The 22,316-nt window shown below is 42.7% G+C and overlaps 1 protein-coding gene across 17 annotated transcripts in view; it reads right to left on the reverse strand.

The window, feature by feature from the left end:
* ESRRG (estrogen related receptor gamma) overlaps positions 1 to 22,316 on the reverse strand; it is a 660,805-nt gene that overhangs the window by 473,735 nt on the left and 164,754 nt on the right. For 3 of the 17 annotated variants that reach the window (XM_021064122.1, XM_021064115.1, XM_021064116.1), the window contains exon 2: positions 18,921 to 19,054. The exons of the other annotated variants lie outside the window; for them this stretch is intronic. The gene's annotated coding sequence lies outside the window, so the exon portion shown is untranslated. The remainder of the gene's footprint in view (positions 1 to 18,920; positions 19,055 to 22,316) is intronic. 17 annotated transcript variants of the gene reach the window in all.

Genomic DNA, 22,316 nt, shown 5'->3' on the forward strand with positions numbered 1-22,316 from the left:
GCTGACAAATCACAACAGCATCCCCTTAGCTGAGCCGCTTCCTCTGCACGTCTTACTCATCCATCCCTCTCCCTAGTCCCAGACAGCTCCGGCTGTCTCTCACATTTCTCAAAACCAACACTGCCAAAGCCAGGGCTAATGACCCTCACCCTCTGACTAAGTCGACACCTCCCCAGTATTTTCTATCCTCGGGTTGCTTGGACCCAAAACTTGAGAGACAGCCTTAATTCTTTCTCGAACACCATCCACCCAATCCATTTGTTCTTCCTTCAAAATACATCCAGAGTCGGACAAGCTCCCACGCCCTCATCCCTACCGCCCGGATCCACACCGCCACCAGCTCTCGTGGACCTCGCAGTGACATCCCCAACTTGCCTGCTTCCATCTGTCCTTTACCGTGACGTCAGAGTGATGCTATTTTTTAAAGTTAAAGTATTGCTACTAGGTATTACTACAATAAAATGCACATATTTTAAGGGTACGAATGGATTAGTTTTGACAAATGCTTAAAATCATATCAATCAATTATAGAAATTTCTATCATGCTAGAAAATTTGTCTTATGGTCCTTTCCTAGTCAATTTTCTCCTGAACTAAATTTCTGATTTCTGTCACCAAAGCGTAGTTTTGCGTCTTTCAGAAGTTCTCATGAACCAAACACATGCATGTTACACACTTTTTTGGAACCTGGTTTCCTTTTGCACAGCATTAGATACTGTGCAAGTATGTGTGTGTGTGTGTGTGTGTGTGTGTGTGTGTGTATACTTTTCATATTGTTTTCCATTACAGTTTATTACAAGATATTGATTATAGTTCCCTGCTATAGGTCCTTGTTGTTTATCTGTTTTATGTGTAGTAGTGTGTATCTGCTAATCCCAAATGCCTAATTTATTCCTACCCCCTCTTTGGCCTTCAGGAACCATGATAGGTTTGTTTTCTATGTCTGTGAGTTTGTTTCTGTTTTATAAGTTCATTTGCATCATATTTTAGATTCCAAATATAAGCGATATCATATGGTACTTGTCTTTGTCTGCCTGACTTCACTAGTATGATAGTCTCAAGCATCCATGTTGCTGCAAATGGCATTATTTCATTCCTTTTTCAGGGCTGAGAAGTATTCCATTGTAGATATCTAAGGATGTGATTGTTTTCACATTTATTTTTGACTCACTTCGCTGCCTTTCCTTCCTTCCTTTTTCTGTCTCTTTTGTCCTTTTGTCTGTTTTGCCCTTTCTTCCCCTCCTTCCTTTCCTTCCTCCTTACCCTCCTTGCTCCCCCTTCTTTCTTTCTCCCTTCTGTTCCCTTCCCTTTCCTTCCTCCCTCCCTCCCTGTAGTTTATTATTTATCTCCCTCTACAAAAATGTAAGCTCCATGAGAACAGAGAATCTCTGTCCCCTGCTGTATGTGCATATTCATTCCACAAACATGTTGTTCACGACCACATCCCCAAATTCTAAAACAAGTTTTCAACGTCTAAAAGTATTGAGAAGACTTTATATTTGGACTCTTTGCAAATTTAAACACACAAATTTTTAGTCTTCAACTATATTTCCTTAAACAACTGTAATTACATATTTAAAAGAAAACTGTGATTCTAAACACAAAGCTAACATCCATGACATTTTTTTTAATGAGGCTGAATAACACAGGAACCAAACACACTTTCCAACAAAAGTGAAAAAACATATAGAGATAGAGAGATTCTATGAAGTAGAGAAGTAATAAAATACAATGTTTGCTGCTGCTGCTCATACGCCAGGGGAGGTCCATCCTAAGAAAAACCCAAAGAGAGAAAGTTCCCACTTTACAGATTAGGAAGTGGAGACTTAGAGTGTTTAAACAACGTGCTAAAAGCATACAGCCAGTCAAGCCCAGAGCTGGGATTTATTTATTGATTTATTTATGTTGCTTTTCAGGGCTGCACCCATGGCATATGGAGGTTCCCAGGCTAGGGGTCTAATCGGAGCTACAGCTTCAGCCTACACCACAGCCACAGCAACATGGGATCCCAGCCACATCTGCGACGTACACCACAGCTCACAGCAATAGCAACACCATGTCCCCCAGCCACTGAGCGAGGCCAGGGATCAAACCTGCATCCTCATGGATACGAGTAGAATTCGTTTCCACAGAGCCACAAGGGGAACTTCCAGAGCCAGGATTTAAACTGCAATATATTGTATCAGTTTGCTTGAATACTTTAGACACACAGACACACAGACACACAGACACACAGACACACACACACACACACACACACCCCACTTGTGAGGGGGTATAAATTTAATGTGAATTAGAAACAACGTGAAAGAGAAAAGTCTGGAACACAGAGAAGAGAAAAAGTAACTATTTCAGTTCCTGGGACATTTAAAATTTTTAATAGCCTTATGCTTTTATAAAATTATCAAAGCTCATGTACCTTTATAGTTGTTACATTTTATTTTTGTAATAGTTAATATAAAATGTGTATCATATATGTAAATGCTGAAACAAGTAATACAATGAGCCTTCATGAACCCACTATCCAGCTTAAGGAACAAGCATTGCCAAAAATGCTAAAGATATCTACTCATACTCAGCTCCATCCCTCACCAGCAGTACATACTATCTTTTTTTTTTTCCTTTTAAAAAATTTTATTGAAGCATAGCTGATTTAAAAGGTTGTGATAACTTGTGCTGTGTAACAAAGTGATTCAGTTCACGCATTTCAGATTCTCTTCCCAAGAGATTATCAAATCGATCTATCATGGGGTAGAGTTCCCTGCGCTATACAGCAGGTCCCCACTGGCCGCTGGCCGATCATTCCGTATACCTCAGTGCGCATATGCCAATCCCAAATCCCCAGCCCACCCTCACCTACCCCCCCCCACTGCACCTGTCCCCTTTGGTAACCATACGTTTTTCAAAGTCGGTGAGTATGTTTCTGTTTTGCAAATAAGTTCATTTGTGTTCTTTTTTAGATTCCACATATACGTGATATCATATAAGGCTTGGCTTTCACTGTGACTAACTTCACTTAGTATGATAACCTCTAGGTCTGTCTTAAATCGGATGCATCTCATTCCTTCTGTCTTTCCTGGAAATTTTACCACAAAGACTCTGTCCCTAAATAATACATTGTTTAGATTTATTTCTATGTGATATTTCAAGATGGTATCATGCAGTAATTAGTCCTTTCTAGTTGTTTTTGTTTTCTCATTACATACTATGCTTCTGTGATTCATCTCTGTTGATGTGCAAAGCTGTAGTTCACTGATTCTATCACATTCTAGGTGATGAATATACCACATTTACTTGGCCAGCCTTCTGCTGACTTCTTCTCTAGTCATCAAAACATATTATAAGGCTACTGTGAGATAATATATTTATACAAGGATAGACAGATGGATGAATAGAACCAAATAGCTTAGAAACAGGACCCCACTAGTTGGTAACTTGGTATCTAACAAGAGGAAACTGAAGCTCTAGGGAGGTGGCACGGGGGGAGATGAACCACAGTAAATGGTGCTGAGATCATTGATTATCTTTTTTGTTGTTGTTGTCTTTTTAGGGTTGCGCTCACGATATATGGAAATTCCCAGGCTAGGGCTTGAATCAGAGATGCTGCTGGCCTTCACCTCAGCCACAGCAACACGGGATCTGCGCTGCATCTGCAACCGACACCACAGCTCACAGCAATGCTGGATCCTCCGCCCACTGAGCAGGGCTGGGGATTGAACCCATGTTCTCATGGATACTAGTCGGGCTTGTTACTGCTGAGCCACAATGGGAACTGCCACTGATTATCCTTAAAAGGAGTTCTACCTTATCCTGTCCAAACACAACAGCAGACTTCAGATGGGTTAAAAACTGAAAAGTAAACCTCTAAAACTTTAAGAAGATAGCGTAAGAGAAATATCTTCATGACCTTCAGTTAGAAAAAAAAAATCTGACAACACAAAAAGTGTCAACCATAAAGAAAAGATTGATAAATTATATGTAACTAAACATAGGAAGATCTTTTCATCAAAGGATACCGTAAAGAAAAAGAAATGGGGAAGCCAGAACTCTCAGAAGATACTGAGAGCACATTTACCTATTTCTTATTAAGGATTTCTTTTTCAATTATAGTTCAATCTTCCCTTAAACAGTCACTACTTAAGTACCTTAGAGTTTGTCTCTTTCTTCCTAGTGCTTTGAAAATTCAGTACTGCACAAACCCTGCTGGCCAACAGACTTTTGTTGTAGGCTGTTTTCTGTCGCAGTATATGTAAAATTTTACCTTGCTTTAAACAAAGGCTACCAACTTTAGGTGGCATTGTTGTAGCATATATCATGTTCGCAATTACCTGTATGACAGCAAAGACTGATACTAGTAAAACTTCATTTAAGTTTTTTAATTCAATTGAACCAGAAGGTCATTGACACGTCAGTAATTGCTATTGAAAACCATTTGGCTAAAAGAGAAAAACACACACATATATACACACGCAAAATAAATCGTGACATAATCTTTACTACAGATTATTCATTTTAAAGGAAGTACCCAGTTCTTGTTAAAAGATCATTATTGTAATTATTTTACCTAATATACATTTTTTAATGATTCTAAAACAACAGTCAAACGTGATCTAATTCATGGAATTCAACTAAAGACAATTTGTCAGTGCTTTCTTCTTTCTTTCCAACTATAATCCAATTTTTTTTTCCTTTTTAGGGCTGCACCCATGGCACATGAAGGTTCCCAGGCTAGGGGTCGAATCGAAGCTGTGACCTACACCACAACTCACAGCAATGCCGGATCCTTAACCTAAGGAATGAGGCCAGGGATCAAGCCCGCATCCTCACTGGATCCTAGTTGGGTTTGTGACCATGGAGCCACGAGGGGAACGCCCAGGAAATCCAACTTTTAAGCTTTGTTCCAGTACAAAGCTATGGAAGAAACACAAAGGAATGACAAGAGCTAGAGGAAGGAAGCAGCTGGAGGAATCTGGGGGAACAGCTTTCTTACTGCCAGTGGGCAGCACGCAGCGTGGGGCCCTGGTGTTGCCCAGGTCCAGCTGAATGTAGGTGACGTGGCTATTCCTCCCCGACGAGGGATGTTGGGGAGAGCCTTTGACGCTTCCTGAATTCCCTTCTGTTTTCATTCTAAGAAGACAGGGCTGGGTAGAGCTAAGGGTCTCAAATCCCCATCTGTGAACATTTAAAAAGTGTTTCTGACGGAAAGAATGGTCGCGAGAAGGCTGTGAATGAAAACCTCAGACTAGACCTTTCATCTGCAAAGTCTGAGACCTCGCATCTCATCCTTTAGATCTGGAGTTCCCACAACTAGAAACCTTCTTTCCTTTTTTATTTCTTTTTTTTCTTTTTTTTTTTTTCTTTTGTTGTTGTTGTTGTTATTGTTGTTGTTGTTGTTGTTGCTATTTCTTGGGCCGCTCCCGCGGCATATGGAGGTTCCCAGGCTAGGGGTCGAATCGGAGCTGTAGCCACCGGCCTACGCCAGAGCCACAGCAACTCCGGATCCGAGCCGAGTCTGCAACCTACACCACAGCTCACGGCAATGCCGGATCGTTAACCCACTGAGCAAGGGCAGGGACCGAACCCGCAACCTCATGGTTCCTAGTCGGATTCGTTAACCACTGCGCCACGACGGGAACTCCTCCTTTTTTATTTCTTATTTTTATTTTTTTGCTAAATACAAACAGTTATTATCAGGCTAATACATCCGTGAAGCCATGCAGCAACATAGATGGAACTCAAGATTATCGTACTAAGTGAAGTCAGAAAGAGAAAGACAGGAGTCTCCATCTCAGGGGGGCTAAGGACCCAACGTTGTCTCTGGGAGGATGCAGGCTGATCCCTGGCCTTGCTCAGTGCTTGAAGGAGCTGGCATTGCTGCAAGTTGTGGTGTAGGTCACAGATGCGGCTTGGATCCAGTGTGGCTGTGGCATAGGTCAGCAGGTGCAGGTCCAATTTGACCCCAGGGCGGGAACTTCCATATGCTGCAGGTGCAGACAGAAAGGAAGAAAGAATGGAACGAAGGAAAAGAGCAAGGAAGGAAGGGAGGGACAAATATCATATGATATCACTTAAATGTGGAACCTAAAAAAATGATACAAATGAATCTATACACAAAACAGAAACAGACTCACCTTGAAAATAAATGATGGTTACCAAAGGGGAACAGGGGGAGGGAGAAATTAAAAGTTTGAGATTAATGTATACACACTGCTATATACAAAATAGGTCAACTGGAGTTCCCGTCGTGGCGCAGTGGTTAACGAATCCGACTAGGAACCATGAGGTTGCAGGTTCGGTCCCTGCCCTTGCTCAGTGGGTTAACGATCCGGCGTTGCCGTGAGCTGTGGTGTAGGTTGCAGTCGAGGCTCAGATCCCGTGTTGCTGTGGCTCTGGCGTAGGCTGGTGGCTACAGCTCCGATTGGACCCCTAGCCTGGGAACCTCCATATGCTGCGGGAGCGGCCCAAGAAATAGCAAAAAAAAAAAAAAAAAAAAAAAAAAAAAGACAAAATAGGTCAACAATACGGTCCTATTCGACAGCAAGGGCAACTATGTTCAAAAGCTTATAATAACTTGTAAGGTAAAAGAATTTGAAAAGTAATATATAGATATGTAAAACCGAATCCCTTTGCTGTATACCTGAAATTAACACAACATTGTAAATCAGCTATACTCCAATTTAAAAAAAGCAAAGCCAGCACAACACCAGATTGTATGAATAGCAAGGCATTATTTAAGGAATCATTAAAATCTTATCATTTGAAAGTTTTTTTAAGACACTGTGTTTCAGAGTTACATAACCAATACAACACACGGAACCCTGAGAGCTCAGGAAAGAGGAGTGAAAAGGAACACAGGTGTGGAAGACAGCGACTGAGAAAACATACCCCTTAATAAGATAGGATGACGACAATTCAAAGGAAAAACTAGGGAGAAACCCCCTTCTCACATACAGAGGGTGAGGGCTCCCGATACTGTAAAAACAACTTGGGGTTTAGAAACACCAGCACCTGAGTTTGAGACCCATCTGTCCGTCTGTGTCACGTACCAGCCATGCGGTCTTGAGTAAGGTCCACCCTCGCTCTGGGCTGTTTAGTGAAAAGAAGAGGAAATAACGTGCAAGCCCCTGAGCTGCTGGGAGGTTCGAAGAGATGACGACGTACTGAAAACACTTTGTAAACTGTAAGGTGCTGTATAAATGCAATTCATCTATTTAAAGAATAATTATCAAAACAGATTCTCCCCGAGGGAAGAACAAAGGTAATGGGCTTATTAAATTACAGCAAAAGGAATGCACATCGGGCAGCAGGAAAGGCATCCTGACTGGGACACTGGTTCTAAGGAACAGAATCACGACCACTGCTTGAGAGAAAACACACCTGTCTGGAGATAAAGGGATAGACTATGTGACACTTCTTGGTGCCACCCAGGATGGAAATTGGGCTCAAAGTTACGAAGTACCCTTATTCAGTCTGTCTTCTAAAGACAGCCTTCTACCCTGTTTCCTGGGTCCCCAAGGAATCCAACAGCATCAGACCACATAACTGTAAAACACCTGCTGGCCTCCCCTTGTAAAGCTTGAATGGAGACCTGTCTGTCCCCCTCTGCTAACCCCAAATGGAGCATTTTTAAAACGGCCCCCAACCTATAAGAGGAATTTGATGCAATTTTGCCGTATATTAAAATGCAGAGCTGTCCTAGGGCAACCACCCAGAAGAAGAGAGTCACCCGCCTCAGCTCCTTCTCACGGGGACATCAGGAAGTGCTAAGAAGGCATCGGAAAGAGTGAAGCAGATAGTCTGTGCCCTCAAGGAGTTTCAGGGCAGTAGGAGAGGCAGATATTATTCAATGTCACACTACTGAAAAATAAGTGTCTTGAAAGTATACAATAAAGGGATTTGACCAACCCAGAGAAGCCAAGCATGGGTCACATAAGGAGAGACCTGAGTACACCACTAGGGTTAACAAGGCAAGTACAAGACTTGGGGATTTCTCAGCAGAGAGAAGAGCAGGTGCAAAGGTCCTGTGACAGGAGGGAGCCTGATGAGTCCTAGGATCTAAAAGAAGGCAGCCAGACAGATGCACAGGGTGGGGAGCAGGGGATGAGATGAAGTGAAAGAAGGGGTAGGGCCAGACCAGACTGAGACGGGCCATGCTTAGGACACTGGTCTTTATTTTTAGAGCAAGGTGAAGCCACAGGTGCAATGGCGGTAAAGAGAAACATAGATCACAGGAGCTAAGAATTGCTTGTGTGAGAGATAAGGAATGGCCTTAACTGCTTTGTGATGAAACAAAGGGAGGATCAAAAATCACTGGATGGGAGTTCCCGTCGTGGCGCAGTGGTTAACGAATCTGACTAGGAACCATGAGGTTGCGGGTTCGGTCCCTCGCCTTGCTCAGAGGGTTAAGGATCTGGTGTTGCCGTGAGCTGTGGTGTAGGTCGCAGATGCGGCTCAGGTCCTATGTTGCTGTGGCTGTGGTGTAGGCCGGCAGCTACAGCTCCGATTGGACCCCTAGCCTGGGAATCTCCACATGCCGCGGGAGTGGCCCTAGAAAAGGCAGAAAAGACCAAAAAAAAAAAAAAAAATCACTGGATAGTTCCTTAAGTCACCAGAAGTCTTGACTCCCCCAAAGTGGATCATGTGACCATCTCAATTTTTTGTACCCCTTGGGCAACATTGTTGAGCAAGTCATCTGCCTCCTGCAGAAACTGAATGATGCGCCGTGGGGAGTTTAGGTGCCATCCGTAAAAGATGGGCCATACCTATGGAAAGAAAGGATGCAGAAGGGAGAGGGTGGCAGCTGACGCTGAATGGGAGTCAGTATGTGTCTACCCAACCCTGGAGAAACTGTCATCCACACTCGCTCCCCCTTCCTGCTCTAGATAACTGACACTCCATGTTAAAAACCCTCCACCGACGAGTACTTCTGTATTTATAAAAGGAGACGAGAAGGAAAGAACGCTGGCAGGGAAATAATCACAAAATGTATGATCCACAGAGGTGGTGGGAAGATACAATGTTATTTTACATATTTGATATAGAGCCTAAATTAAGCCATAGAAAAGAGGCCATGAATCTTCAAAGCCTCATTATCAAGCCTTCCTAAACCTCAAATACAGAAAAATACATTTCATAAACAAAGACCCAATAGGATTTTAATAGGACAATAAATTTCGCAGACATTTGCACTAATCACGTTGCATTCCATTTTTTAAAAAAAGAAATTCCATTTGATGGAGAGTCCAGATTTCAAAAGAGCGTACAAAATACCTTTTAGGTAGGTAGTTTTTGACTAACGATGAAAATGCACGTCAAATTTATTACGGACGCATCACACATTACACAACCGAGAAGTGACAATAAAATTTTCCCCTCCTACTCTTCAGATGTATTGTGTCAGGGTCAACCTCCTAAGTCTCTCAGGAATCATCTTTCCTCTAAACCATCCCCAACGGCAGGAAACTCAGACGTGGATTAGAACCATCAGCCCCGCAGGTGTTCCGTGGTCCTGGATGCCTTTCAACAGTCCCATGTTTGTTTGTTTTTTTTCCAATGTGTAGATGAGTTTTCTGGTGCTGATTTCTATCTATTCATCACCTGATTTGGATCAAGACACTCTAGCCTGAATGCATCACCACAGTCATCTTATACCCAGAGAGAGAGAGATATTTAGCCACCACTCTCCTTAGCCCAGAAGAAGAGGGGCACCTACTTGGTCCTGAATTTTTGCAGCCCCTTCTCTGGCTTCACCCTTCTTCACGCTATGAGAAGTCTATAGCATCACAGGTATGCGCCCACCTAAAACCATGCCCCACCTCTAGACCCATCTTGAAAGTCCCTACACTTATGGTCTTGTTGTGCCAGTGGTACATGTCTGGGCCCAAAGGGAGGCCAAAGAGCCACGATGTTAAAAGGATATGATTGTATCAAGCGGTTTTCCATGCATCTGAAGGCATGATGGTGGGAGAAGCTGGGAATGGGAAGACGAAGGGTGAGGAGAGAGGTGGGGGGCTGAGACACAGCTGTTGTCATGTGGCCGTATTCTGGGCAGCATTCCAAGAAGTCTGAGGGTTCTCTATTAGACCTTGGGCTTTCAGGTCCTTCTGAACAGTGTTTCTCAAAGTTCAATGTGGTAACAAAGGACCTGGAGGTTTTGTTGTGAGTTGCTTCTGATTCAGTAAACCTGAGGCAGAGCCTGAAAGTCTGCATTGCTAAAAAGCTCTGAGATGATATCAATGCTGCTGGCCCATGGACCACAATGGAAGTAAAAAGGATTAGGGGAGTTCCCGTCGTGGCTCAGTGGTTAACGAATCCGACTAGAAACCATGAGGTTGAGGTTCGATCCCTGGCCTTGCTCAGAGGGTTGAGAATCCAGCGTTGCCGTGAGCGGTGGTGTAGGTTGCAGATGCGGCTCAGATCCTGCATTGCTGTGGCTCTGGCATAGGCCGGCGGCTATGGCTCCAATTGGACCCCTAGCCTGGGAACCTCCATATGCCGCAAGTGTGGCCCTAGAAAAGGCAAAAAAAAAAAGGATTAGGAAGGAATGGTTCTCAAGACAAAACAATAGAACATGTTTTTGTTTGTTTGTTTGTTTTAGTCTTTTTAGGGCCACACTGCAGCATGTAGAACTTCCCAGGCTAGCAGTCAAATCAGAGCTGTAGCCACTGGCCTACACCACAGTTCATAGCAACTAGAGATCCTTAACCCACCAAGTGAGGCCAGGGATCAAACCCACGTCTTCATGGATACTAGTTGATTTCGTTACCACTGAGCCACAACAGGAGCTCCCAGAACATGTTTTATTTAACGATTTATTAGCTTGATTTGCAGCTTTCAAACAATGGTGGTGCCCGGGCCTCTATTTGGACTCTTGTCCTGGCCCAGAAAATGTTAGAGACGGGCTTGCATGTCCTCTTTCGCCAGTGACCCATGGATTTCACGGAAATCTCACAGAGGGAATGGTTAGGTTGCAGAACACAGAGTCTCAACAGGGGTAGCTGCTTTCATTCACTGTGCTTCAAACAATGCACCAGGTAGCTGCCGAGCTGCCCGTAGATTCTGGTTCTGATACTGTGGACAAGGAGAGGATTCTCTTTCCTTGGCACGCTTCACTACTCCCAAGCCCTTGGGCTCCACCTCTGCTTCGCAGTAATCATCTTGCGAATGGAAATCAGAAACTGGGAGAACCAGATCAGAGAGGAGCTGCCGCTTGTACCTGGGGAGATGGATGCCTTTCCCGGGGGCAGGCTAAGCGGGGCGCAGGCTCAGCTGGGGAGCAGGCAGCCACCAGCTGTCCCAAGATACAGATGACGTCTCCTTCCTTGCTCTTCCTCTCTCACCACGCTCAAGAGCTTAGCTCTAGTGTCTTCATTCCAGCATTCTCTGAAGTCCCCAGGAATGAGCATAAGATGTGGCTCTTTTTTGGGAGATCTTTGATTTCTTTTGATCAGAGTTTGGTAGTTTTCCTCATAGAGACCTTGTCAGAAGTTTGTTCCATTTATATTTAAGTATTTCACCTTTGGGGAGTGCTAACGAAACACTTAGCGCTGTCCACTTCTTCTGTAAGGAATTTGCTCCTTCTACATTTACTCTTCAAGGCCTCTTCTTAGGCGAGCTCCTACTGAACCTCTGGATCTCAGAAGACCTGTCTCTGTTAGGGAACTCTTTTCTGAAGAAGAGGCTTTATCGTTCACTCAATCGGTCATGCATTCATTTAGCAAAGATACTGAACGTTTTTACCACGTGCCAGTTGTTATTCTAAAGGGATAAAGTACATTCATAAAGTTCCTCACTCTTATAGAACTTATATTCTAACGGGAAGGTGGAAAGAAACAAATGCAAACATAAAAACATCTTTCTGAGAGCAGCAAATCACCTCTGGAATACTAATTAAATAACGAATGAAAGAATCCTGAATGCCCTTATGAAGACCAGGGCTCTTCATTTTTGGTTAGCCTTTATTTTTATCATATTGATAAAAAAAAAAAAAGTTAAAGCATCTTTTTTATGTTTCTACTGCCTACAGCCCCTGAACTAAGGCAATGCTGGGTGAACCTTCACTGCTTAAGAAATACTTAAATAACCACCACCCGATGTTTTAGGAAGCACATTTTGGACTATCGACTCTTCTAAAGAAATGCAAACAAGAATGTTAAATCTGAAATGGAGAATGCCTTTTAAAATTAATATGTGTGGAGTCCTTTAAATCTGAAGAAAAGGAGCAAGGGCATGCAAAAAAATCTCACACCAGTCAGAATGGCCATCATGAATAAGGTTACAAATAACGAGTGTGGGAGAGGGTGTGGAGAAACGGAAACCCTCCTACACTGTTGGCGGGTATGTAAACTGGTGCAACCACTGTAGAAAACAGTATGAAGGTTCCTCAGAAAACTAAATATAGAACTGCCATATGATCCAGCAATCCTACTCCTGGGCCTATATCCAGACAAAACTACAATTCAAAAAGATGCATGCACCCGTATGTTCATTGCAGCACTATTCACAATAGCCAAGACATGGAAACAGCCTAAATGTCCACTGACGGATGGATGGATTCAGATGATGTGGTGCATCCATATGATGGAATTCTACTCAGTCATAAAAAAGAACAAAAGAAAGCCATTTGCATCAACAGGGATGCAACTAGAGATTCTCACACTAAGTGAAGTAAATCAGAAAGAGAAGGACAAACACCATGTGATCTCATGCATGTGTGGCATCTAAAATATGGCACAGATGAACCTGGATACAAGACGGAAACAGCCTCACAGACACGGAGAGCAGACTTGCAGTTGCCAAGGGGGAGAGAGGAGGGAAGGGGATGGACGGGGAGTTTGGGGTTAGCCGATGCAAACTCTTATATTTGGAATGCATAAGCAATGAGGTCCTACTGTACAGCACAGGGCACTATTTCCAGTCTCTTGGAATAGACCACGATGGAAGAATTTATAAGAAAGGGAAGGTATGTACACGTGTAACCTGGTCGCTTTGCTATAGAGCAGACATTGGCACAACACTGTAAATCATCTATACTTTAAAAAAAAAGAATCGCCACCTTCTTTATTTCACATTAAAATGTGTCCCTTTCCCCATCCCAGATTCTAATTCGAACAGCTACAATCCATAGTCCTTCACCAAAACCGGGTTCAAGGGATCAGGTTCAAAAATCACCACTGATGGTGATTTTTAATTTAATCCTTCAGGTGTTGCATTCATCAGAAAAATGCTGGGAGCCACAAGCAGAAACATGATTGCAGCCCACTGAAAGTTTTACTATCAACTGGAAAATCCACAAATAAAAACGCAGATGAGAAAATGCATCCCTAAAAATCGAATGTGCAGTTGCCTAAATGATAAACCAATTTGAATTAGTGAATACTAATTGAAAAACGGCATGACAAAGTATTTTCCCATTAAAACAGGAATTTGCTAAAGGCATTTTCAATTATTTATCATGCTTCAGTAAAAAGCCTCACACATCCTAACAACAGTGTCATCTTCAACTTTGCCTACTGATCGAATTTTGAGCACAACGGCACCCAGCTCGGATGACTTTAAAAATCATATGCCAATGACCTTGACAACGTCCTTTCATTTTTACGAGGTTCTTTTTTTTTCCCCGCTCGCCACAGTGCCCACACCCAACAGCACAGATGCTTTTCACTTGATAACCTAATTATTAGCTATGAGTGTTAACAATTTTAACCTTATCAGGGTTTAATCTGCATCCCAGAAACTCACAGTTCATGGGACTTTCCTAGACAAGTACAACATTTAGAAATTTTGACCATCTAAAAGGACATATTAGATGAAGGACTATCTCTCTTTGAAGTTCGCAGATATTTGAATGTCCTTTCAATTGCTTAGATAACTTAACTCTTCTCAAAATCAGGGCAGAGGTGACTGCTGGGAGCCAAAATTGTGGATTCCAAGCCTATAGGGAAGGGAATATATTTGGAACATAATACCCTGTTGGTGCTCAATAAATGTTTATTAATGAGCCCCTTTTTTTGACCCAGGCATGGAGAATAAATCCAAGGAAGGAAGATTATGCAAATAGACAGAAAGGTCACCCAGCCTTACATGCTGGGTGTGGCCCAGGGTGGGGGCACAACTAAGTCATTCAGGTGACAGGACATTCTCCTGGGCGGACAGCAGTGACCCTGGCAACCCCCACTCCGATATTCATCTATTCCTTCTAAAATAACATAGAAGAACACTGTCATCAGTGGCTGCAAAAAAACAAAACAAAACAAAAAACAACCAAAAAATGCTGTTTGAGGAAAAAAACAAAAACAAACAAACCCCCCAAAATGGTCTCTCATAACAGTTTGAAGAGATTCTTGGGACAGATGATTCTTGGTGGAGAATGAAAAGTAAAGAGAATCAGAATCATTCATCATCGGTCTGTCCACACCGCAAACCTGCGGCAGAGGGGAGAGCGCTCGGGAAGCCAGGCTTCAAAACATCTTTTCAGAGAACAGATTTATCCTGAAAGCGACATGTTAGGAAGAATGACAAATCCTGGGAATTCGAGCCATCCAAAGCGACAGCAATGGGCAAGGGCCACTCCAAAGGCACAAAACAAGGTCACTGTCTCTGATACAAAACAGAAGAGGCTCGAAACAGTCCCCAAAATGCCTTAGAAGACCCATCTGTCCTGACTCTTGAATACTGCAGAGAAGAATGTCTCTATATTTGGCACCAGTCATTAGCTATGGAAAATTATTGTTTTTAATCTAGTAAGTAAAACAGAAATTTGCTATGGTTTATTTGAATAAAATATTTATGATCTTCAGGAAAACTGTTAAACAGCTCTGATCTGAAAGTGAACAGTGCAACTGAACTAAATGGATGTCTCCCCAGGAGGCCACTCAGCTGGCTCCAAACACGTGTATATAAAACATCGCCACATCTCAACGAAAACTTGTACACTCTATTTTGTAGACTTTCTCTTCTTTTAATTGAAATCTTATCTGAGATGGCAATTACCTCTTTTCCTTCAGCTACACTCACCTTTTCTAGCCTAAAGGCCCATTAACTTGTGAATTATTAAACAATCACATTTGTAGCAGCAAATTGATTTTTGAGAGAATCCATATTGATTGAGATATTCAAGACTAATGATCTGAGGTTAAGGTATTTAGATATTATTAACTCAGATAAACTAAATCGGTAGGGCTTTTTTTTTTTTTCTATTTGTATTATTTTCCATTAATAGATAATCCAACTTGCCCTTCAGCCTCAAATCCATCCATCAGACCAATAAAGGTGGCCAGGTGGCTTTCGCAAATGCCAAGGCACTGGATATGCTGAAACAATGCCAGTCATCCACATCCATAAAAGACTGTGACTGTGACAGGTTAGTTTGCTGGTTAGCATCCTATCAGTGGGGAAGTCTTATTTTTTAACGTTGGTTAAGCTAATTAGTCTTGCTCCATTCCAGGCACTCAGAAGGCATCTCCATATGACAAACAATGGCCCCTGGGTTACACAAGAGTCAGTGGATAAGAGTGAAGTGGCCCAAACTGGGCAAATTAATTGCTTGTTGCCAGAAAAAAGGAACACAAAGTTCATGGGCAAGTGTCCTCCCCTGTAGGTCGGCTCCTCTCTCTTCACGTACAAAAGATAATACAGATTCACACACTGTAACAACTTCTAACAACAGTATTTGAGATGCTGAGCACTGACTTAGCTCTTCAAAGGACCTTTGGATCCCTGAAATGCTGGAACCTCATAAGCTCTGGTCCCAGCACTTAATAAGGAAGATGATTTTTATGATAGCGATTCTGCAGATGAGTTGAAGGATGTCTCCTGCCACTGACTGGCTATATAAACTTGGTCAGAGCATTTAACATCACAGGGCCTCTGTTTGTCTGCCAGATGGATGAAGACCCACTGCCTAAGTTCAACTCAAATAATATGAATAAAGGCATTTTAATTTTTTAAACAGGGTTCAAGGAACATACACCTTTTTGTTCTTCTAGTTGATACCAGAGTGAGAAACTGTCTAAGGTTTTTAAGGTTGTGCAATGAGGGTCTGCAATGCAAAGGTTGTCTTTTTCATCTCATCTCACATCCAAATCATTAGCATATCCTGCTGGCAGGACCTTGGAAGTACATCCAGAGACTCCAACCACGTCCCACCACCGCCATGGGTACCTCGAGGATCCGACATGGTTACTGCTCCCTGGATTATGACGGCGGCCTCCTAGTGAGTGTCTCTGTCTCTGCCCTTGTTTCTCCTTGGCTGGTTCTCTAAAGAACGGTGGAATGGTCCTTTATAAATGTCAGACCATGTCACATCTCCCTCCTCAAAATCCTAGAACCGGTTTCGTCTCAAGCAGAGTACAAGTCGTCACCATGACAGTGACCTGAGGACCACGAAGCCCTGTCCCCATTTCTTCCTTGACGCCACCTTGCACGGGTTCCTCCTGAGGATACTCCACTCCCGTCCCATCCCGGTTCAAGCTGGAATCTGATCTACATAGGGGGGGTCAAGGAAAACTCCACTGAGGGGACATTTGCAGAGAAACCTGGAGCCACCAAGGGAGTGGCTTTGTGGGTGGCTGAGGAGGGGTGACTCCAGACCCACAAAGCCACTCCCTCGGTGGCTCCAGGTTTCTCTGGAAATGTCGCCTGAATGGGCCTTCCTTGCCCACCCAATTTAAATCAAACCCCAGTGCTCTTCCCCTCACACTACTGCTTTCCCATATGACGCACCCGTCACCATCCTTCCCTTTTTCTTTACTTTCTCACTGGAATGTAAGCTCTATGCTGGCAGAGGTTCTGTCTCTTTTGTTCACCTTTCTGTACCCAGAAGAGTACTGGATCAATAAATGACTGTTAAAGAATAAAAGAAAAGAAAGAAAAAAAAGAAGAAATGAATTCCAAATCTAGCTCTGCATGGTTACAAGACCTTTTTTTTTTTTTTTAAATGAAGAATAGTTGATTTACAATATTGTGTTAGTGTCTGGTGTACAGAAAAGTGATTCAGTTATATATATGTATATATATTTTTTCTTTTTTTTCTTTTCTTTTTTCTTTTTTTTGGTTTGTTTTTGCTTTTTAGGACTGCACCCAAGGCATACGGAAGTTTCCAGGCTAGGGGGCGAATCAGAACTACAGCTGCCAGCCTATACCACAGCCACAGCAATGCCAGATCCTTAACTCACTGAGCGAGACCAGGGATCGAACCTACACCCTCATGGATACTAGTGGGATTTGTTACCACTAAGCTACTATGAGACCTCCCTATTTTTTCTTTTTTATATTCCTTTCCATTATGGCGTACTATGGGATATTGAATACCGTTCCCCATGCTATACAGAGGGCTTTGTTGTTTACCTGTTTTATATACAGTAGTTTGTATCTGCTAATCCGAACCCCCTAATATATCCCTTACCTACCTTCTTCCCTCTTGGGTAACCATTTCCAATCGCCATTCTTGATTCTCATGAACCAGTAAGCACACAAAAGAGCCAGTAAACACGTGCCCAGTTTGTGATGCTCTATATGATAAGGGCACTTCCCCAAACTATTTCCATGACTATCCCCGCCCCACTGGTTCTAACACTGCAAACAAGCTACAAACCCCAATGTAACCCTTGAGCTTAAAGTGGAAAGAAATTATTATTGCTTTTTTTTTTTTTTTAAGAGCCACACCCAGGCCAGGGGTCAAATCGGAGCTGTAGCTGCTGGCCTACCCCACAGCCACAGCAATGCCAGACCCTTAACCGACTGCGTGAGGTCAGGGATCAAACTTGCGTCCTCATGGGTACTAGTCAGGTTCGTTTCCATTGAGCCACAACAGGACCTCCAGAAATTATTACTGCAATTGTCATCATTAACATTGCTGTTTCTCTAAAGAAGAAAAGGAGGTAACTCTTATCTATGTGCATCTTTCCCAAAATTGCTAATTGACGGGAGCCTCTGGAATTCCTGATTTGACAATAACCTAAATTTGACCCTTGCAGATAATTCATCTTCTAGAGGGAAAAAAATAGCCATAGACCTATTTCAACATTTTGTAAACTGAGATTCTTAATATTTCTATTCTTAAACCACCCATACATTAGCCCCCACAGTTCTCAAAGTAAAGAATAAAAAGGCTGGTTTATAATTTTTTAAACAGAAAAATGGGCAGCAGCACTTTAAAACTTCTCAGTTGGAAAGGGATATTTTTGGTCAATGATCTATTTTTATTTCTGCTCTGCTGTTTCTCGAGGAGTCCGATGACAAGGACCTGTCCTTCAAAGTTTTCGTCTGTGGGCAGAGAATTAGCATTTTCAATTACTTCCCCTGGCTGAAGTATACAGGACTCTTTCCACCCCCACCCGGCACCATCCTTTCTCTTTTTTTCTCCCCCTCTGAGCACAGGGAGGGCAGTTTCTGGGGAACCCTTCTTTTTTTTTTTCCCCCAGAATTTTCTCACAGGCTCCAAACATACTTTAAAAAATTTTTAAAGTAATTTATAATTTTTCCCAAAATTATAGGAACTGAAGATAGGATTTAAACATTATTTGGCACGTGCTAAACTGTCAAGAATTGTGTTTTAGTGAAAACGGTGTTTTCGTTAACAAATGTGTGTCATTCTTAGTCAGCAGATGTATATTTTTGTTACTCCCACCGATGCTGCAGCAAAACTAATTAACAAGATCCTCTTGGATAATATACTCAGAACAGTTGCCCTTGCAGACGTTTTTAATAAAAACAAACATCAAGTGGGGACTCGAGACCAGATTGGTTCTCAACCAAGGAACAACCGTGGTGCTACTACATTCTTCTTTCCACGTCCTGTCTTTTACCACCTTTTAAAGACAACAATCTGGTCAGATTGAGGACAGATATGAAAAGGGGGAGACCAAAAAAGGCAACTTTTGTTTGATTTTTGGTAAAGCCAATATCCAAAAGGAAGCAAACCTGAAGGAACAGAAAGCCAGGAGCGAGGGTTGAGCTCAGGCGATGGAAGCCATAAATTCTTCTATGTGATGTGGTTGTCCTGCCAATTCAATGCAGGATCTTGCAGGGCCCTTCCTTTATCCTGGCTCTGGTCTCTGTTTAGTCAGAGAGATAAATGATTGTCAAACACTTTGGAAATACACAGAGCTCATTAAAAAGGTGCACAGAGAATTCTGAAACTATTCACTTCAGTTCTGAACCTTTCTATATCGGGCTGCTCTACTTTCAAGCATCGAAGGGAGTTCCAGAGACAGAGGTTTGGGATCTAATCTCTTTGACTGCCAAGAGCCACCCTTAATCAAAGAGACTCAAAAACAGGCAACTGATGGAATAAGCAGGATATCTCTTAGACCAATATGAAAACACCACATTTGTTGAGCACCTACTATGTGCCAGTTGAGCACCTACTATGTGCCAGTAGGAGTCTTTATGTAGCCCATTTCAAGGAACAGATTCCTGGGACAGATCACCTTAACCTGTTACCCCCAAAGCGCAACATCAAATCATCACACCCTACAACAAACACCTCACAAAGGGCTGCTCATCTTCTGGAAGTTCATTGGCTCTACAGTTCTTCTAGGGTTGAAGTCCACTTCAGAGCATGTCTTGCCATTTATCTAACACCAACTAATAGAAACACTCAATCTGGGTTACTTGAAAAAGTGTATCCAACAAAATTGCTAGTGCAACACACAAAGTATGAAGAAATTGTTAGGTATTGAAGATATATAAATATACAAAATACAAATCACTTTAATAACTATAAATTAATACTCTACTCACTTTAAGCTACATAAGTATCACTCAGGATGTCCAGGGAGAAAATCCTCCTTTAAAAGTGTGTGTGTGTGTGTGTGTGTGTGAGAATAACGTACATATCACTCCCTTCCCCCATCCACCCCAGCACTGCCAGCTTAAAATAAAAAGAACTTGAAAAGCATTAAACTAGAATGCTACTCCATGAGTCTGTAAATGCTTACACTATTGGGTGAATCTCTAAACCATGACAGTGCCATTGGCTATTTCATTAAGCTTACCTTTGGCAGGTGTAGCCTTCACAACCCAGTGTCTCCATTGGTCTCACATTTACATGGCAATATCTTTTTCAAGCCATAGCCTTCAGTGTTAAACACCTCTTCATTATGGGTTCACTGAACAAAGGTAGGATTCATCTCCTCATTTCACAAAGACAGGCAATGGCAGCAGTGGTAGCAATTTTTATTTGTAGGAACCTAACTGCCACTTAGTCTCATTTTTATTACTCTTCAATAATGAGGTTTGTGTTTTGTCTTGTGCTTAAAGGATGGATTGGACTCAAGTGAATTTGTCTTTCCTCCTTATTACTCTTACAACTTTCATAGGGAAGGAGAGGGTGCATTTGGGCACATTCCGTTCTGTACCCTGCCTTAAATCAAGAGCACCAGAGGGGAAATAAGTGACCCTGAAGCTCCCCCCTCTATTAGGTTAATCACAGTGGGCTCCAAAGGATGGAGCATCTAGAGAGAAGATGGAATCATTTTCTTATACTGTACGCAGTACTCTGTACATTTTCTATTCATGAAAGGGTTAAAGGCAGTGGAATTTCATCTTTTTTTTCTCTTGTCTGTTTCTTGCACTATTTGGAGAAATGCTGGGATTATCACTGAAGCAAAAATTGTATACTTGCTGCGTTATTGGCTTAAAAAGTTTTAGGAAACACTTTCCTTTTCTTTTTCTTTTTTTTTTTTTAATATATATAAGAACTGCATATAAAGATCCTGGGCCAGAAACTGAATTGGAGCTGCAGCTGTAACCTACACCACATCCATGGCAACACCGGGTCTGAGACACATCGATGACCTACACCACCACTCACGGCAACACTGGATCCTTAACCCACTGAGTGAAGCCAGGGATCAAACCTGAATCCTCCCAGAGACAACATTAGGTCTGAAAACACTGAGCCACAACACTAGCCTCTGTCTCCAGCTAGGGCAATGGACCTTTTCTGTCAAGCTTGCATACATCAAGCTCTAATGCAACTTAATGATATTAGGAGGAAAAATCCTTACAAATTGGAGAGTATACGAACTAATTTTCCAGTAAGAACTTGTACTTTTGTCTGTAACCTAAGAAATGAGGTGGACTCATTTCAGAAAGAAATTTTTAAGCTACACTTCCAGTTTTAATTTTACTTAACATTTGGAGAGCACTTTCTCAAACTCTTCTCCATGGAATGGGAGAGCTGAAAAAGTCCTTAGCAACTGAGAATAAGTACAAGGCCAAAGTCCCACAGCTGGCTGGGGCCTTCACATCCCAACCTTCCTTTTTTTTTTTTTTTTGCTTTTCAGTTTTTAGGGCCACATCCACCGCATATGAAGGTTCCCAGGCTAGGGGTTGAATCGGAGCTACAGCTGCCGGCCTATGCCACAGCCACAGCAACCTCACATCCGAGCCATATCTGCAGCCTACACCACAGCTCACTGCAACACCGGATCCCTAACCCACTGAGCGAGGCCAGGGATCGAACCCACAACCCCATGGTTCCTAGTCAGACTCATTTCCACTGCGCCAGGACATGAATTGCCCAACCTTCCTTCCTTTATGAACTGCTTGTTGTGCCAGGTATCTGAACCTTCTGAGTAGCTGGGTGAGAATAATTAATCCACTGGAGGGGAAAGGACTGAGACATCAGGGAAGTTAAGCCATTTGCCTGAAACAAGGGATGGCAAATGACCATGAACTCAGCCTGAATCTGCCTCCTCTGACTTCCAGCCTCCCACCCCATCTGCTTTTTAAAGTAAAGTTCTATTGGGACAAAGCCAAGCTCATTTATTCACATACTACCTAAGGCCACTTTTGCATTACAATTGGAGAGATGAATAGAAAAAGAAAATATTTACTATCTGGCCTTCACAGAGAAAATTTGCAAGCTCCCAGAATTAAGGTACACAGGGTAGAGTCAAACTAGGTATTAAAAGCTGCATCTTGGAGTTCCCATCATGGCTCAGTGGTTAACGAATCCGACTAGGAGCCATGAGGTTGTGGGTTTGACCCCTGGCCTCACTCAAAGGGTTGGGGATCTGGCATTGCCCTGAGCTGTAGTGTGGGTCGCAGACAGGCTTGGATCCTGTGTTGCTGTGGCTGTGGCATAGGCTGGCAGCTACAGCTCCGATTAGCCCCCTAGCCTGGGAACCTCCATATGCCATGGAAGTGGCCCTAGAAAAGACCAAAAAAAAAAACAAAAAAAAAAAAAAACCCTGCATCTTGAGGAGTTCCCATTGTGGCTTATGGGGTTAAGGACTCAATGTGGTCTCTGAGAGGATTCAAATTCGACAGCCAAGGTGTGGGTGACAGATGCAGCTTAGCTGGGATCCG

The sequence above is a fragment of the Sus scrofa genome, chromosome 10 (genome assembly GCF_000003025.6).
Source record: "Sus scrofa isolate TJ Tabasco breed Duroc chromosome 10, Sscrofa11.1, whole genome shotgun sequence".
Lineage (NCBI taxonomy): Eukaryota > Metazoa > Chordata > Mammalia > Artiodactyla > Suidae > Sus > Sus scrofa.